Source organism: Notamacropus eugenii, chromosome 1 (genome assembly GCF_028372415.1).
Source record: "Notamacropus eugenii isolate mMacEug1 chromosome 1, mMacEug1.pri_v2, whole genome shotgun sequence".
In the NCBI taxonomy this organism is placed as follows: domain Eukaryota; kingdom Metazoa; phylum Chordata; class Mammalia; order Diprotodontia; family Macropodidae; genus Notamacropus; species Notamacropus eugenii.
Genome location: NC_092872.1, coordinates 641,418,177 through 641,438,231, shown reverse-complemented (window position 1 = coordinate 641,438,231; position 20,055 = coordinate 641,418,177). Strand labels below are relative to the sequence as shown.

Genomic DNA, 20,055 nt, shown 5'->3' with positions numbered 1-20,055 from the left:
ATTTTAGGGTTCAGGATCTTGTCAGTGGAAAAGTTTCATGTGATAACCTTCTCTTTAGGAGGTTGAAGTAGATGAATCGCACATCATGGGATCTGAGAAGACTGATTAAAGGTCAGAGTGTTTGAAGGACCAGATGAATACAAAAATCCCATAAACAGTCAAGTTTTGTTGGATGTTACATTCTGGCCAAACTAGGCTGCTTGGCTTTCCAATGAGTTGACTATGGAGTAGAAAAACTACTGAGGATCATGGCAGTATTGGGGTTTTAGAGGAAGACTAATCACTTAGGAAAGTGGGAGAAGGTCCTGCTTTTTGAGAATAACAGTGACAGGGACAGAGTATAGCCACTGGGCAAGAACCTCAAAGGGGAAGCAGTTGAATCATGGTGACAGCTGAGTGGTTTGGAGAGGAGAAAAGACTATTTTAACTTTTCTCCACTGTACTAGTAAGGGGGATGTGATATTTTATTTAAAGACTTACTGGTGCATGAAGAAAACTGTATTATGTGCTGGGGGAGATGTAAACCTCAGGTAAGACATTATTTCTGCCTTCACAAAGGTTAGCATATAGCAAGGGGCTATGATATATATATAAAGTTAACTACTCAGAAACAAAATAAGATAACAGAATTTAAAGGTGGAAAGTCCAACCTCTTCCTTATGGGTGATGAAACTAAAACCCAAAGAAATTAAATGATTTATCCAAGGTCACATTTACAAGGGTAAATAGCAGAAAGCACATAAAGTCATGCCATTTAATTCCCAATCCTGTGTTCCTTCTACTAGACCATGTTATATATTTCTTTTTTTTTTATTTTTATTTTTTTATTAAATTTATTTATTTAACTTTTAACATTCATTTTCACAAAATTTTGGGTTACAAATTTTCTCCCCTTTTCTCCCCTCCCCCCCCCCAAACACCAAGCATTCTAATTGCCCCTATGACCAATCTGCTCTCTCTTCTATCATCCCTCTCTGCCCTTGTCTCTGTCTTCTCTTTTGTCCTGTAGGGCCAGATAGCTTTCTATACCCCTTTACCTGTATTTCTTATTTCCTAGTGGCAAGAACATTACTTGACAGTTGATCCTAACACTTTGAGTTCCAACTTCTCTTCCTCCCTCCCTCCCCACCCCTTCCCTTTCGAAGGCAAGCAATTCAATATAGGCCAAATCTGTGTAGTTTTGCAAATGACTTCCATAATAGTTGTGTTGTATAAGACTAACTATATTTCCCTCCATCCTATCCTGTCCCCAATTACTTCTATTCTCTTTTGATCCTATCCCTCCCCATGAATGTCGACCTCAAATTGCACCCTCCTCCCCATGCCCTCCCTTCTATCATCCCCCCCACCCTGCTTATCCCCTTATCCCCCACTTTCCTGTATTGTAATATAGGTTTTCCTACCAAAATGAGTGTGCATTTTATTCTTTCCTTCAGTGGAATGTGATGAGAGTAGACTTCATGTTTTTCTCTCACCTCCCCTCTTTATCCCTCCACTAATGAGTCTTTTGCTTGCCTCTTTTATGAGAGATAATTTGCCCCATTCAATTTCTCCCTTTCTCCTCCCAAAATATTTCTCTCTCACTGCTTGATTTCATTTTTTTAAAGATATGATCCCATCCTCTTCAATTCACTCTGTGCACTCTGTCTCTATGTGTGTGTGCGTGTGTGCATGTGTGTGTGTGTAATCCCACCCAGTACACAGATACTGAAAAGTTTCAAGAGTTACAAATATTGTCTTTCCATGTAGGAATGTAAACAGTTCAACTTTAGAAAGTCCCTTATGACTTCTCTTTGCTGTTCACCTTTTCATGGTTCTCTTCATTCTTGTGTTTGAAAGTCAAATTTTCTTTTCAGCTCTGGTCTTTTCATCAAGAATGCTTGAAAGTCCTCTATTTCATTGAAAGACCAATTTTTCCCCTGAAGTATTATAGTCAGTTTTGCTGGGTAGGTGATTCTTGGTTTTAGTCCTAGTTCCTTTGACTTCTGGAATATCCTATTCCATGCCCTTCGATCCCTTAATGTAGAGGCTGCTAGATCTTGTGTTATCCTGATTGTATTTCCACAATACTTGAATTGTTTCTTTCTAGCTGCTTGCAATATTTTCTCCTTGACCTGGGAACTCTGGAATTTGGCCACAATGTTCCTAGGAGTTTCTCTTTTTGGATCTCTTTCAGGCGGTGTTCTGTGGATTCCTTGAATATTTATTTTGCCCTCTGGTTCTAGAATCTCAGGGCAGTTTTCCTTGATAATTTCATGAAAGATGATGTCTAGGCTCTTTTTTTGATCATGGCTTTCAGGTAGTCCCATAATTTTTAAATTGTCTCTCCTGGATCTATTTTCCAGGTCAGTTGTTTTTCCAATGAGATATTTCAAATTATCTTCCATTTTTTCATTCTTTTGGTTTTGTTTTGTGATTTCTTGGTTTCTCATCAAGCCATTAGCCTCCATCTGTTCCATTCTAATTTTGAAAGAACTATTTTCTTCAGTGAGCTTTTGAATCTCCTTTTCCATTTGGCTAATTATGCTTTTGAAAGCATTCTTTTCCTCATTGGCTTTTTGAACCTCTTTTGCCAATTGAGTTAGCCTATTTTTCAAGGTGATATTTTCTTCAGCATTTTTTTGGGTCTCCTTTAGCAGGGTGCTGACCTGCTGTTCATGCTTTGACTTCATGTCTCTCATTTCTCTTCCCAGCTTTTCCTCCACCTCTCTAACTTGATTTTCAAAATTCTTTTTGAGCTCTTCCATGGCCTGAGCCCATTGGGTGGGCTGGGACAAAGAAGCCTTGCCTTCTGTGTCTTTGCCTGATGGTAAGCATTGTTCTTCCTCATCAGAAAGGAAGGGAGGAAATGCCGTTCACCAAGAAAGTAACCTTCTATAGTCTTATTTCTTTTCGCTTTTCTGGGCATTTTCCCAGCCAGTGACTTGACCTCTGAATATTCTCCTCACACCCACCTCGCCTCCAGATCCACCCAGCCAGCACTTGGGGTCTGAGATTCAAATGCTGCTTCCAGCCTCAGGGCTTTTGGCAGGGGCAAGGCTGCTATTCAGTGTGAGATTAAGTTCAGGTGGTCAGGTAGGGGCAGGGCCACCTCTCAGGCTCAGTTCCCTCAGGGGGTTTATGCAGAGACCTTCAACAATGGATCCAGGCTCCTGCCTGCTTGGGGAGCCCTGGTCTGCCACTGCCTCTCAGCTTCTGCCTCCCGAGGGGGCCTGAGTTATGGGGGCACCCCACTCCCCTCTCGACCCACCAAAGAGACTCTCTCACCGACCCCCATCACCTGTGGGTGGAGGGACTTGTGCGGCCGCTGGAGATCCCGTCCCTGAAGCCTGCTCGGATCTGTTCTTCTCGGTGCCACGGCCGCGGCAGGTCTGGGCTGGGCTCCGCATCTGCAGCGCGACGGACCTTTTGCGAGAGGTTTGCAGGTCCCTCTGGAACAGAAATCTCCTTCGCTCCACTGTTCTGTGGCCTCACTGCTCCAGAATTCGCCGTGAGTTACTTTATACAGATGTTGTATGGGTTGTGGGTTCAGAGCTATGTGTATTTGCGTCTTTCTACTCCGCCATCTTGGCTCTGCCCCCATATATTTCTTATATGTAAAATCAAAGATCAAAATATAAAATTAAACATTAAGTGAAACTGTAGGAGGTTTTTTTCGTGAAGAAAAAGTATAATATATAATCCTTATTAATAAACTTAATTCTCAAAATTTTTAGTGCCTTAAGAATGCCAGTTGCCTGTTATGAACTAACCCAGGGGTGGGCAACCTGCAGCCTTGAGGCCACATGTGGCCCTCCAGGTCCTCAGGTGTGGCCTCAAGGTCACAGGTTCCCTACCCTGGCACTAACCAATGCACAGATGAGAGAAGTTCTTTTCCTTTTAATCACAATGTTTAAGGTGATTTTAAATGTCTACAAAGGTTTCAAATATTCTTTTTCAGAAAAGACATACAAAATAACACCACGTGAATCCCATGACTAGTAAAATGATATTCATTCTCCTCCTGTTTGAATGGAATGGGTTCTGTTCTGCTTGAATACAGCAGAGTGGGAAGAAAAGGTTAGCTTTCTTTCCTCCTGTGTTCACACAGTCCCTTGCATATCTATATTTTATGTATTCTACCCAGAGTTTAGCACAGGATAAGGAGGACATGGTCCAGGCTGTGTTGTACCTCCAATGAGCCTTCCAATCCACTGCTATACTATATTTGCAGTCTAAGTGGAGAAAATATTTGTGAATTCTTTTATATTTACAGAACTGCTTAGCTAGTGATTTCCTCAATGCAGCAGTTACTAGAATAATAATTGACATTTCTATAGCACTTTAAAGTCTGCAAAGTAATTTTCATACTTCTCATTTGAACCTCATGACAACCTCGTGAAGCAAATACAACAGGTATTATCATCCTCCCTTTACATATGAGGAAACTGAGGCTGAGAGAGATTACCTGACTTGCCCATAGTTATTCAGGTAGTGTCAGAGGTAGGATCTGAACCCAGATCTTCTCAACACTATGCTCAACATTTTATTTGCTAAATCATTTTCTGAAGCTCAGATTTCTAATCTGTCAAGTGAAGGGGGGAGATATGATGGCTTCTGATGTCCCCACCTACCTCTAAATCTATAAGGAATAAACCCTGTTGCCTTTTTAAAAAAATGGAGAACAGGAGCTGATGAGGATTGCAAGGGGTGGGATTAGACCCCACCAAGACTGGAGTACCAAGGGAAGATCCCTTGGAATGAATTCGCAGACTCAAGCATTCTTGAGGTCAAGGTAGTAAAGATTTATCATGCTTTTCAGCAGGCAAGAGTTCTTAGAGATCCTGCAACCTTGGGCCAGGGTCTCCCATTGCATCCTGGGCCATCTCCAGTCCTCTTGACGAATGACAGGCCACTGGATCAAGATGACTCGAGAAGAAAGTGAGGTTGATGACCTTGCACAGCCCTTCCTCACTCAAATCAAAGTCAACTGCAAGTCTTGTCATCATCTTGATGTCATGGTCCCCTTGGAGAATGAAGGACAAAGACAACAACTTAAAGAAGCCTATTCATTGAATGGATGTATCTCACTCAAAGTGAGAATGTGATAAGACCTTAGCCTAAAAGGGCCAGCATCTCCCATTGCATTCTGGGCCATCTCCAGTCATCCTGATGAATAACAGGCCACTGGATTGAGATGACTCTGGAGAAGAAAGTGAGGCTGGTGACCTTGCACAGCCCTTCCTCACTCAAATCAAAGTCAACTGCAAGTCATGTCATCATCTTGATGTCATGGGCCTCTTCAGGAATGAAGGACAAACACAACAACAGCAACAATATAGGATATTCTACAGTAAAATATGCCAAGTGTGATGAGTAGTGGTTAAGGAGTGGTTATTTCTTAAAGAAACATGCACTTTTAGAGTCTACTGCATAGGTATTTTACCCAGAGTTCATTGGGAAATAGCCCAAGGTGGGGCTACATGGAAGTGTGGTTTTAGCCCTGAAATGTCACTAAGTCAACTAACAGTCAGGACTTACTAAGTAATACCCAGGTTGCTCTCATCTATGTTAGACAAGATAAATGTAAGGGAGTACACGTATGTCAAAGTCTAGGGTACATATGATTGGTCAATGAGTAGTAAATGTCATTATGACCCAGTACATAGACAGTTCACCCAGTATATCTAATAAATCCTATAGGTGCAGCTGGCTACTGTGGCAGGAAGACAGATCGAGGGCAGGCTGTCCTTAGGCTGGGGAGAAACTGCCTGGGATAGTGTTTTGAGACTAGAGAGAAATGTGATTTTAGAATTGGGTCCAAGCACCCCATCAGAGCCACTATGGTAATATAGTAACATAGCTCCCAGCTAAGCACAGACCTTGAGGAAGAGGAACTCTCACCATGGGTTTTTGCTATTGCCAAAGAGTATGTAAACCAATCAATCAATAAATATGCATTTGTTAAAGTCTGTTATACCCTAGGCACTGTGTTAAGCCATGGGCAAATCAAGACAAAAATGAAAGTCTCTGATAGAAACTAGGCAGTTCATGAACTTTAGGGCCAAGACTTTCCATCTCTGGTCCTCAGGGCTTCTCACTGGATTATTTTGGTAAATACGAAACTTTTAAAGAAAAATCCGCCATGTGTCTTCACGATAATAATTTTGAAAATGCGTTGTGCAGAAATAAATCAAAGGAATGGTTGAATGCAAATGAATAGGGTTTTATTAACAATAATAATGATAATAATGATAGACATATATCTTTTACTATATGCTAGGCATGGTGCTATGTGCTTTACAATAATTACCTCATTTGATATGACTGCTTTATAAGATAACATTGTGTCAGGGAGTCTTCTATTTGCTTACGGGAATACTACAGAGAGGACAGCCTCCACTAATTCTTTTGGTAATGTAGTTGGGCTTTGAGTCCTGAAATACTACAAGCATGAAGAATCAAGGCTGTGGGTCACCGGACGGGTAGTGAAGAGGACAGAACATGTTACCAGCAAAGAACTGCTCAAGAGAACAAGTATAAGGATGTCAATCAGAGACATGTACGATTAGTAAAGGACATGACCTGATTATGAAATAAGAAGGGATAACGCATGGACAGATTATGTACTCTAGTGATATTCACAAAATGTCAAGGGAATTAAAAGTCCCCAAACACTATGGAGTGTATACATAGTAGGGGAATCCCTGGATCAAAGAGTATGGGTTATTGAGTTATTTTATTTGCATAATCCTAAATTGTTTTCCAAAATGGATGTACTGATTCACAGCTCCACCAACAATGCACTAGTGTGCCTATTTTTGCACAACTCCTCTAACATTGACCATTCCCACCTTCTGTTACCTTTAGAAAATTTTCTAGGTGTGAGGTAAAGCCTCAGGGTGGTTTTGCTGTCCATTTCTTTCTTTTCTTTTCTTTCTTTCTTTTTTATTTTTTTAGTGATTTGGAGTATTCTTTCCAATGGCTGTTAAGAATTTGCAATTCTTCATTTGAGAACTGTTTAATCATATCCTTTCACCACTTATCTACTGGCACACATATTACTCACACACATACATAGATGAACACCATATGTACACACATGTCACTTGTCTATATATATTTTGGATACCAAACTTGTATCCAAGAAATCTGAGACAAATACCATTTGACTGCTTCTCTATTCTATACATGCTAACTTCTGTAACTGCTTAAGAATACCTCTCCTGTCTGCAATTGCCTTCTAATTGTTCTCCCTGACCCAGGTCTCTCCCATTCTAACTTATCCTACACTCAGCTGTCAAGTCCAAATAAGGCCTCACCACCTCCTACTAAGAGTAGGAAGAAGCTGGATCCTTTCCCTGGAACAATATCTTAAATCAGGACACAGGACTAGAAATATTGGTAAACAGAAGAAGACAATGAATACTTTGAAGAAATATGGGTCATGAGATGTCTAAGAAGTAAACCCAGAGAACAGTATTTCCTTAAGTATAAACAGAACCTCAGGCTAAAAATGGTATGGCCCCAAATTCCATGAGAATATCCTGAAGAAATGAAGAATGAGTTTAAAAAATCTGAAAAGAACTCTGGAGGAAAAAAATGGAAGGAAGATGAATAACTTAAGAGAGGAAGTTGAAAATCTTACCCAAAGAGTAGATTTCTGAAAAATAAAGTAGATGAAATAGAATTCAGTGATGCCTTGAGACAAGAACTGTAGAAAAAAATCAAAATACTGAAAAAACAGAAATGTAGGTATCTATTATCAAAAACAACTAACCTAGAAAATAGGTCAAAGAGAGCTAATTTAAGAATCATCAGTCTCCCTGGAAATCACAACCCAAACAAATCCTGAATAACATTATTTCAAGAAATCATAAAAATTGTCCAGAACCCAAAGGTGAAGTAGAAATAGGAAGAATCCACTAGTCACTTCCTGAAAGAAACCTCAAAATGAAAACTCTCAGGAATACCAGAGCCAAAATCCAGAGCTTCCAAGTCAAAGGAAAAAAAAACGTCACCAGCAGACAGAAATAAAGAATTTAAGCACCAAAGAACCACAGTCTGAATCTTACAAGACTTGACAAAAATTACTATAAAGGAATGAAAATCTTGGTATGTATTTTGAAGGGCAAAGATAAAGGCCAAGAACCAAAAACAATTTACTGGGTAAGACTGAGTGTGATCCTACCAGGGAAAAATGCAACTTTAATGGAAGAGAGGAATTTCAAACATTCATGATTAAAAAATGAGATACAAAGACAAAAAACCCTTGTACAGTAAGAGGATGTGTAAGAATTGAGGAATGGCTGAATTGGTTGTGGTACACGAATGTGAAGTGAAAAAATGATTTTAAAAAGACATGGAAAGATACAAATTGATGCAAAGTTTATATTTTAGTACAGAATATAGAGTATAGGTTTCTGTTTTAGTACAGAATATAGAGTATTTTCTCTCTTTCATACAGTGATAGTATAGAGCAGAATTTGCTACAGTATAGCATAAATATTATACAAATGAACAATTTTGAGGACTTTTATAGACTGATGAAGAATGAAACAAGCAGAACCATGAGAACAGCTTATACAGTGAAAACACTATAAAAACAAACAACTTTGAAATCTGCAAAAACTATTAATATATAATTATATTATATGTTATATATAGTTAATATATAATATAGTTTTAATATAACAACTATTCATGATTCAAGAGGACTAATGATGAAATATGTTATCCATTACAAAGAGGTGATAGATTTAGGGTGCAGAATGAGACATATGTGTGTATACATACATAATACATGTACATATATGAATACGTATACATACTGCCACTGAAGGAATTTGTTTTGCTTCGCCATGCATATTTGTTACGATAAATTTGTTTTTCTTTCTTTTTTTTCTTTATTGAGATAGGGGTTAGAAGGGAAAGAAAATAGATTTTTGTAAATTAAAAAAAAAAAAACCCAGCAGAAAAGCGGATGTGCTACAGATGTGAAATGTTGCATGTCCTTTCAGATAAGGTCATTATATTAGTATTTTTAGTAGTATTTTAGTATTTTTATTTAGTAGTATTTTAGTAGTATTAGTATTATTACTTTTACTTAATTGTTTTGCTTTGTCCAAGAGACCTCTTATGAAGTGAGAATAATCTTTAAGTGTATATTATGTAAAAACAAAATGCATCAATAGAGATAAGGTGTAAGTTTCACAATCAGGAAAAAAAAGACTGAAACTGAATAAAAACTTTGAATTGCAAACAGAAGCATCAAGAAAAACTAGAAAGATAAATACACTTGAATAATCGGAAGGAGATAAATGATAAATGAATGAATATTAATAAAACACTTATTAATTACTTACCATGTATATTAAATATGATGCTAATTGTTAGTTATAAAAATGGAATACCTGCTCTCAAGGAGATCACATTCTAATAAGACAAGACAAAACATATGGAAAATTTCAGCTGTAATTCAGCTGGGAAGGTTCAGTGGTCCTTAGGATACAGGCACAAGGTATATGGTAATGTATATTTACTAAAGGAAGAAGAGACAAATGTCCCCTAAAAATTCTAATTGCAGGGGGCATAGAAGAAATTAAATAGAAAAATAGAGATTGGGAGTGGTTTTATTCCATTTTTATGATGAGGACAGAAAAGTGAAGAGAAAGGAATACATGAAGGAAAGAATAAGGAAGAAGGAAGTGAAATTTTGCTGTTTAGTCATTCAGTCATATCTGACCTGTTGTGACCCCATGGACCATAGTACTCCAAGCCCTTCTATTTTCTACGAGATCTGTCCATCCAAGCTCATGTTACTTCCATGGCACAATTCACCTCATCCTCTGCTGTATTGTCCTTTTGCCTTCCAGTTGGGGGTCATCTGGCAATTTCCATCCTAAGACTCCATGCTTTGACACAGGTTGTCCCCCATGCCTAGACAATTCCTTCTATGACTTCAATCAATCAACAAGAATTTGCTAAACACCTACTATGGGGAAGGGGATGTGCATTTCTTGAGAGGAGGAAATATTTCATCTGTCTTTGTATCTTTAATTTCTTACATAGCACCTTGCACATAGTAGGCACTTGCCTTATGTTAGTGAAATTAAATAACTGCTCATAAACCATGTCTATAATAATTTGTTGGAGAACTTTGCCAGGAATATGTTAAACTCACCAGCCTGTATCTTTCCCCTTGGAAAGTCAGGACATCAGCCCTTCTCCAGTCCCATGGTGCCTTTCCTGTTCCCCATAGTCTCTCAAAGATCACAGATAATAGTTAATCTATCACATCTCTCAGTTTTTTCAATTCTCCAGGATTTGTTTTGTTGGGGCCTTGACAAAGGTAAACATAGTAAGGGCATCTGGGTGCTCTTTTACCAATTTCTCAATTAATATTGGCTTTCAACTTCTTAATGACTCTTTTGGCTCTATCTTCCAAATTCAAAGACCATTCTTAGAAGAGAGAACAGAAACAAAAGCAAAGTTGGGGATTTCTGCTCTCTCTGGCCAGATCACATCTGGAATATTTTCAGGTATCATATTTTATGAAGCATACAGAGGAAGGCAATCAAATTGGTAAAGGACCTTTAGTGCCTTTAGCCACATAAGGGTTGGTTAAACTGGAGATGTTTAGCCTGAAGAAAAGATTTAGGAGGATGAAATGCTATTTATCTTACTGTGTTTGAAGTGTGGGGCTGTGAGGAAGAGGGATTAAATCTGTTCTGTTTGGCCTCAGAGGTCTTGACTCAAATGGCAAAGAGACAAATTCAGGCTCAAGGTAAGGAAGAAAAATCTAAAAAAATGAGTGCTCTTAAAAGTGTAATGGGCTACTTCTGAAGGTGCTGAGTTCTCCTTCCCTAGAGATTTTCAAATAAAGGCTGAAAGAGCCAAGTTGTTGGGTCTGTTATAGAGAAGATGCTTGTTGGGTCTACTATAGAGAAGATGCTTGTTTAAGAGGTTGGAATGGAAGGTCTTTGTGGTCCCTAGGAAGATTCTATAACTTTATGATAGCCTATGAGAATCTAGTAGAGGTCAGTAGGGATGGTGAAGGTTCTTCACATTATTCAAATCAACAAACCTGAGCATGTGGAAGATACTGTGCTAAGTATAGGGGGTACAAAGACAAAAAATGAAACTGTCGTTGGATGTCAAGGATCTTATATTCCTATGGTGAAATGGTACTGTGGTACTATTTTTTGGGGGCGGGGAGTCTGGATCTATGATGTTAGTATAGAAAACTCCTTCCACCAGTGTGATTTAGCAACTCATGTCAACTTGCAATCCTAGAGTGGCCTGAGGCACTGAGCAAAAGGTAAGTGACTGTTCAATGAGGTTACATAGCTAATAGATAAAAGGCACAACTTGGGCCCAGGCCTTACTGTTTCCAAATTACGCTTTGTTGCTTCTTATACAGGCTGTCCCAAATGTCTCATTGAAGTTTTAAGCTTATATGTTTGCAAAGCATGGGCACACCTTGTTCTTAGTTCTTAGCACTCTGGCTCCTAAGGATCACTAATTCCCTAAGTGCTCACAAACCATCTGTTTAATAAGCTTTAATAGCTTTTAAATTTGCGCTGAGACTTTTGGAACATCCTGTACAAATATACACCAACACAAAATTCATACTAAAGAATTTCAAGAGAGAATAAGTGGGGGTGAGGGATTAGGGAGGACCAGGAAAGATCTCATATAGGAAGTGGCAGGTGGTAGCAACTCCCTGAGCTATGCTTTGAAGAAAGCCAGAGATTCTATGGAGGTGAGGTTATGCTATACAAAGACTGGGTGAAGGAACTGAGGATAATTTATCCTGAAGAAAAGATGGGAGATTTGACATGTATCCAAAGGGCCATCTCTTGGAAGAGGAATTTATTTTCTTCTATTATCTCTTGGTGACATAATTAGGAGAAATGAGTGCATAGTTGCACAGAAGCAAATTTAGGCTTGATGAAAGAAAAAACTTTCTAACAATTAGAGCTTTCCATGAATAGAATGGGTGGTAATAGGTTGTGCCTCGTTGGGCTTATGACTTTTCTTTACACATGATGTTGGACCAATAGGCCTTTGAGATCCCTTCCAATTCTGTGAAAGTTGGTCAGGACCTAACATGCATCCTCAAGAGATGAGAAAGCTGATGTCAAGGGGTGAGGTGGTGAAAAGTCAAGGCATAAAATGTGGAATGCTCTTTTTAGGAGCTGGGTAGGAAAAGATAGGAGTGATGGAGTAAGAGGGGATGGCAAATTCAAGACAAAGTTTTAAGGCTGGAGAGACTTGAGCATTTTGGTATAGAGCTCTGAAGCCAGTGGATAGGGAGAGACTGATGAGGAGAGTGATGGAGAATGATTGAGTTGGCGAAATGCTGGAGGATACAGGAGGAAAAGGAAATAAAGGAACGGTGGAGGATTTAGTCTTGCCAAGGAGAAGGGCCACCTCTTTTTCAAAGACCAGAGCAAAAGAAAAGAAGGTCAGAAGATAGAGAGAGATTTTGAGGTGTGGAATAGAGGAGATGAGGTCTCGGTTTTTTTTAGAAATAGAACATTAAGTTATTTGCTCAGAGACAGGGACTGGATTTAAGGTAAGGGGTTTGAGGAAAGAGGAGAAGGTTTGGAATAGGCACTCTGGGGACACATGAAAGAGAATCTGTCAAAGAATAAAAGGGTTACTATGTATCAGTGTAGCCCCAGTTGATATTAGATAATATGAATTTATATTTGAACCAGTTAGCAAAGTAATGTGACTTCCTCTAGTAATTTTCAAGGATATCTTTAATTAAAAAATTAAGTTAAAATTATATAATTTGGTGTATTGTACTATATATTTTGCCTCAAGGGTAAAATTATCTTAATGAACTCATGTTGACCTTGATAAATTTGCAACTACTCTCATTAAAAAAACTATTTTTATACATGAAGACCATATAAAAATACAAAAATGCTGAAAAATATGATTAAAACAAAGCCTGATCAAAAATAAGAGAAACAGGCTAACATCTTAAAATACATAACACAGCTGTTGGTTTATATACTTTTGATATTTTGAACTTTGTTTTTCAAGATTTGAAGGCCCTAACTAGGACAAATAGTTTTAAAGTGCTGCATATGTTCTATAAAGAAAATGATATTTCTGCTTGCCAGATATTTTATCCACAAAGAATTTTAATAAATTTTACAAAGATATATTTAAGACTTAATATATATAATTATTACTCACTTAAATTATGACTGTTCTGAAGTCATAATTTAGAGATATATATTATTAAGTCTGGTATCTATAACACATATAATAGATACCCTAGAATATGTTTTATAGTATGATTTTTCATTACCTCCATTTAGTTATTTATTCTTTCATCATTAATGACTTTTTATATAGCTATCAAGATTTTTAAAGACAGCTCAGAAAACAAATTCAGTATCTTGGTGGTATGTTTTTCCCATGACTTTCAGAAATAAGACAGTCATAACATTAGAAAAACTAATGCTCTTTAAAAGTATTTTATTTGTCCAGCAAAGGGCAGGATATTTCAAATGAAATCTGATTTCTACAGTTACATTATTTCATTGGAAACATGGCTTAAAAGTAACATATGAATGACCTTTCAAATTTTCATATTAAATAGCTCAAACACAGAGCAAAGTAACAAGTTGTTTGCTTAAATATGAGTGGTTTCACACAATCATTTATAAATTAGCTACACATTGAAATTAAGAAAGTACTTTATGTTAATATATGTATATATATATATATGTACATACATATCTATCTCTCTCTCTATATGTTAGGACATCTGAAACATCTTTTAAAAAATTCCTCATACTTTCTCACCTCACAGCTGCCAATGGAGAGACTAATGTGTCAGGTTGCATAGGGCCAGATAATTAATGGACCAGTGCACACATTGATGTGTTTAGCTGAAAAGTGATTGAAATCTGAACTATTTGCTTTCTCTTTCTTGTTACTTCAGAACTGGTTTGAGCTTAAATATCTAAAATCTACAGGTGTTTAAATTTTCTTGCTTGTCAGATAAACTGGTTTCATCAGACAGTCATTGGGTATTTTTGTTCAAGTAGGAGAGATATTCAGGGACCCCAGAGCTGAAACCTTAGGGAAAGACTAGATTATGTGTGTCCCTTAAGGCTGCCTTCATAGATCAGCCCAGAAAAGAAAAATTAGAAGCACAATTTCTCATCACTGAGTTAGTGAGTACACCAAATACACTTCAACTCAAAGTTTAAGCACTGACCAGATTTAATTTGATAATTCATTTTCAACAGACTGAAATCTTTAAAGATCTAATCTCACAGAAAGCTAAATGAGACTATTACGTTAGTGAAATCTATGCCATTAAAAGCTTTATAAAGCTAAAAATAGTCATGTTAAAACCCATTTAAGATTAAAAAAATCCTCCAGTTATAAATACATTATGCTTCAGAAAGTAGTGTACTTTATATCACTTTTCATTTCTCAGTGCAAAATTTGTCTAGAAGTATGTTACATACATGCCATTTAACTGTATATATGTATACAGATACACACATACTACATTTTAATTTGGGATTCAGAGTATATAGAATTAGATATTTCTTTCATAAAAATGCAACATGTTTATAGAAGAATAGATTCATACTTTTTATCTTCTATCAAAGTCCTACTCCTATGTATAGGGTGGGGGAAAGGTGTGGGGTGACCCCAGGCACACAATATCTGGAAGCTCCAATCAAGTATGTCATTGCAGTGGACTTTTTAGTTGATGAGGGCAGTCTAGTTAAGTCCAGAGTAGGTTCATTACCCCAACATGGTGAATTATTTTTGGCCACAGCAATTTATGAATTCATCTACATAAGGGTAAAAGGGACATCTCTGGCAGAAGCGTAAGGAGTACCTTACATGTTGATGAAGTCAAAAATCTCTTGAAATACTGAGTTATCAAAGCAATGGTTTTATGCATAGAAACAAGATCTTATTGTAGTTCTTAAAAAGTAAGATTACAACAGTCTCCAGTACAGTATTTGGTATTAAGAAGCCTTTTCATACAATACATAATGGTAAATTATGAAGGTGGTTTTAATTGAACCTGCGATTTCATTCATAGGTAGCTCTTGTTAAGGAACTCCTTCAACCAAAACAGACTGGCACCAACTTGGAATTTTAAAAAAAATCATCTAAGAGAATTATCCATAGACATTGAGACCTTAAGTGACTTGCCCAAACTCACACAGCTAGTATATGGCAGACAGAAGACTTGAACTTAGTTATTCTTGGCCCTGTATCCATTATGCCATAAAGTATGTGTAAAAACCAAAATACAAAACATTAAAAAATTTTTGAATGAATAAATTTCACTTGCATAAAGAAAATTATTTAGATGATCCTGTGATATAATATTATTGTCTTTGTCCCCTAATTTAACATCAATGAAGTTCTGATATCATGAGTTAACAAATTTGTATGGTGATAATGTACAATTTTGGTGAAAGTATAGTATGAAATATTATTTTAATTACTCTTTACTATTGAGGTTTGTGCTTTTTTTCTTCTTGAATAGGTATTTTTATGAGGCAAAACAAAGAAGCATTTTCTAAATTTACCTTTAGGCATTAAAACATAAAAGAAGTTGGGGGTATCCAGAGCTGCTTTATTTTAAATATCACTACATTACCTTGAATGACAGTTTACAATTTACAAGTAGGGTGTGGTTAATAAAGCTGCTGAAGCAGACACGAGCATAGGTTTTCTCTGATATGCACCCCGAGCCTGTCAGTTATTCTCTTCCAGGGCTTTGTTGTACAGGCATGCCAATAACTACAACCACATTTTATCAATCAGCTTTACGCCCAAAGGCCTTCAAAAGATGGCAATCACATCAACATTTGAAAATCGCAGATTAAAACTCAGATATTCAAGTTGAGAAAAATTTTCCCTTCAAAAAGGGTGAATTTAGTTTGAATTTTCTTAAAGTAAATTATGACAGAATTTAATAGCAGAGAAGAAAGGAGCATGTCAGATTCATCTCCCTCTCAAGAAATTAGTGGCAGTTATCTACCATGACACTTGCATCCTCATACCTCAAGTCCTGTTGGGGATGGGGAGGGAGCTCCTGCTGCCCAAATGGGATTAGGAAATAAATGGGCCACAAACATTCATAAATTAGAGAAAGATATCAAATTGTTCTTGATCTTTGTGAATTATATATTAAGAAATTAAATAACGTGAAATGATATAACTTTGCATTTTTGGCAGTTAATGTCTAACGACTGTCATTTTGGAACTACCTAAGACTGTGCTGAATGGATAATCTGGGTTTAAGAAATGTTCCATTTGGACTTCTTTGAGACTCTTTAGCATGAGGGTACCTGGACAGGAAGACACTACAAAAGACAGTTCTTGAGCTTCTTCAGGACCCCAGAGACCTTTCCAGAATTGGGGATATGGATAAAACAACACAGGTTGGTTTGCTGAAGTCCTGAATGGGAATGACAGTCATAGAGGGAGTTGTATCAGCTTAAAGAGATTACTTTTGTTCTGTCTCTGGAACTATGAATTGTAACTATTTCTCTCTCTAGAACTTCTGCTGAACTGTGAGAGGCCCTGCTAGACTGGGTTCCAGTGGAAACCCTGAGAGCCCTCTCCCACCCTGATAGAAATGGTGACCACTTATGTGCGGTAGATACAGAATTTGTATTAGCCTAGATGGATCTTTGGCTATTGATCTTTGATCATAGGAAAATGAACAGGGATTTAGAGATGGGCATTCTTTGCCTTGATATCAGTACCTAGACCAAAGAGCAGGCAGGTAGGTAGGATTCTGCCCTAACATGGGATTGCCTAGAGGTGATATTCCAGGGTAAGGAGTGCTCACGTACTGTATACTGAAGGGAAGCAAAGAACTATGTGAATCTGACTCCAAGAGTGGAAGGAGGGTCTCAGTTCCAGCTACTAGTCCAGTCTGATGGTTGCAGAGGAATAAAATCAGGGAAAGAATCCCAGACTAAAGGGGAGTTGATAGTTCTTCTGTACCTTCTGAGCTTCCAGCTGGTTAACAATTGCTTAGTCTAGAAGCAGTCTACTGGAAATTCCAACCAGGAACAAACTAACAGGAGTATTGTACAGATCCAAGCTCAGGTCAGGAACTTGCAGAGGTCAGACCAGAAGGGCAGTGATCAGACCCTGGATAAGACCACTATGGGAGCACTCAAGCTTGCATGTTTCAAGACTGAGTTGTCTGAGATTTTGGAATAATACAACACTAAATATATCAAGAAAGCAAGGACCCAAGTGGAAAAAAGCTCATCCCAGACATTCTCCCCAGAAGTGTACAGAGCTTGGTCCTAATATCAAGTCTAAAGTCAGGAAGTAGGCTGGAAGAATGTGCAACAAAACAAAAAGAATTCCACTATAAAGAGTTAAAAGGATGCTCAAAGAAAAATCCAGATGTTAAGAATGACTCCAAAACATCTACAAAGAAAATCTCAAAGAAAAAATTACAGTCTGGTATAAATTCAAACAGAATTCCTAGAAAAGAGGAATCAGGGGTTAAAAAAAAGAACTAAAATAATTTAAAAAACCAAATGAGAGTACTGAGGGAATAAAATAGGAAGAGAAATAGGAGCTATGGAAGAAAAATCTGGAAAGAGAATTAACAGCTTGGAGTAAGAGGTACACAACCTACACAAGATAACAAAGAAAAAAACCCTTCCTGAAATTTAGAATTGATCAAATAAAAAATCATGATTCTATGACACAACCATAAATCTTAAAACAAAGCCTAAAAACTGAAAAATAAATAGGAGAAAATGTAAGTTATCCTATGATAAAAAAAAAAACTGACCTGGAAAACAGATTGAGGAGAAAAAAATTAAGAATCATAGTGAAAGCCATGACCAAAAAAAAAAAAAGCCTAGACATCACAACTCAAGAAATCAAAAGAAAATTGCCCAGATCTCTTGGAGCCAGAGGGAAACACTGAGAGAGAAAGAATCTACCCACTGTCTCCTGAAAGAAAACCTCAAACATTTAATATTTCTGTCTTTCTAAATTTGATTTTTGGGTTTTTATACACTAATATATAGTTAATTTTTTGGAGGTGTCATGTGTTGCTGAGAAAAAGGTATATTCTTTTCTGTTCCCATTCAGTTTAAAGAAAACCTCAAATAAAAATTCCCAGAAATATTATAGCCAAAATCTCCCCCCAAAATAATGCAGTCAGAGAAAAAGAATTCAAGTACTAATAGACACAGTAAGAAGTTCATTTATTCTATATTCCTGACTTTATTATACATTCTAATCAGTAATAGCATCACCAGTTCATACTTATTAAAAAAAAATGTTTCTGAGCTTGAAGCACTTACCTTCTCTATGACTCTAACATTTGTGTTTAACAAATATTGATTGCCTTGATCATTGTAAGCTTCTGTGTGTGTGTGTGTATGAGAGAGAGAGAGAGAGAGAGAGAGAGAGAGAGAGAGAGAGAGAGAGAGAGAGAGAGAGAGAGAGAGAGAGAGAGAGAGAGAGAGAGAGAGAGAGAGAGAGAGAGAGAGAGAGAGAGAGAGAGAAGGATTATTTAGTTTTGCCAGCTTTTGGATAGCACATCCTTGCTTGCCATCATAGCCAGTGAGTCGCTCCCTTTTGTAGGATCTTGATAGTAGCGACAATCCTTATTTTCTACTCTGGCCTTCATTCTGCCATGAGCACCTGGCAGCTTATACATATCTTTCTAGGCATGCCTAAACTTGGGGTTTAGGCTGCCACTTTTGTTTTTGTTCTTTCTTTATCTTAGGCAAAATGAGTACTTATTTCAATACCATGTGTTGAGATGGGAAATAACTGTGTAAGTTTGAGAAGCCCAGAGGTTTGAGTTAGAGCTAATGGTAGCAGAGAAGGAGTCTCTGGCAACTACTCCAGCACTCTGGGAGATGTTTCCTGACAAGAGGACTGGACCATGTCTGGCAACTGTATCAACAGGCATGTGCTGGGAATTATTTGGACAGTACAGAGTTGAGGCAAAATATAAAATACCTAGTTAACAGCTTTGTAAACAACTTTATATTCTAATGAGGTTTTAATTATGAGCCTCTGACTATATTACAACAATAGTCATAAGAGAAGTTACAAAAACAGGTTTTGTTATTTTTTTTTTAAATATATGATCATGAGTTTCCTGTGGTTAATATTCTTTTTGTGTAGGACAAATTACTTGAACCGTACCTGATTCACATTGCATGCTGAATACCTTATGACGCCTCTTCATTTTGGGGAGATCTTGAGACATGATCCAATAAGTAAAACATCCTTGAGGTGGGGCTGGGGGTTGGAGGAGGGACATGCATGCTTAATGAACCAAAGAGTATGAAAACAGTGACCCTAACCCTTCTTATAAAAGGTGGGCTCCCTTAGGAGTGAACCCAGTCCAATAGAATGTTTGCATATGGGAAGAGGAGTAGTCTTAGTACCCCTTCCCCCACCCCCAGACCTTGTGGTGACCCAGGAACACTTCTCTCAAGGTTAGAAAAGTAGAGGGTTAGGAAAACATATATACCATAACTCTAGCTTTGATTTGTTTAATCAGCAAACAGATGGATAAACACTCCTTGACTAGCTATATTTGGAAACCTGTGGAACCTCTGAACTTGGCACAGTGCAGATGCTCCTCTTTTCCTCTTCCTCTATTTGCTAAAGGCCACAGCTGATATTTCCTTTTTTCACCCTAAACAAAGTTACATAAGCATTCTATATGAACTTTTTGGTTGGTAGCAGGTGAAGGATGTGTATGTGTGAATCTTTTAAAAAAAATTATTAAATCTATTAAAGGCTATTGATTTAAATCCTTACATTTTATAAGCATTGTTTCCTGAAAGACTTTTTGAAATTCCTAACCTGACAGTCATCTCTGTGATGTGTTACACCCTGTCACATCAAATTACATTACATAGAGTAAACAGAAGAAAGGTTATAAACTTAGAATGCATATCAACTGACATGTAAGTATGTATTTGCCAACTACTTCTTCTGCACAAATGAATACACTTTTCATACTGAGGCTATTAGCTAAGAAAAACTACATAGGTTTCACAG

General features: G+C 37.4%; 1 protein-coding gene across 3 annotated transcripts in view; it reads right to left on the bottom strand.

Annotated features, from left to right (window-relative positions):
- WDPCP (WD repeat containing planar cell polarity effector) overlaps nucleotides 1-20,055 on the bottom strand; it is a 375,521-nt gene that overhangs the window by 32,673 nt on the left and 322,793 nt on the right. The gene's annotated exons all lie outside the window — the stretch shown is intronic.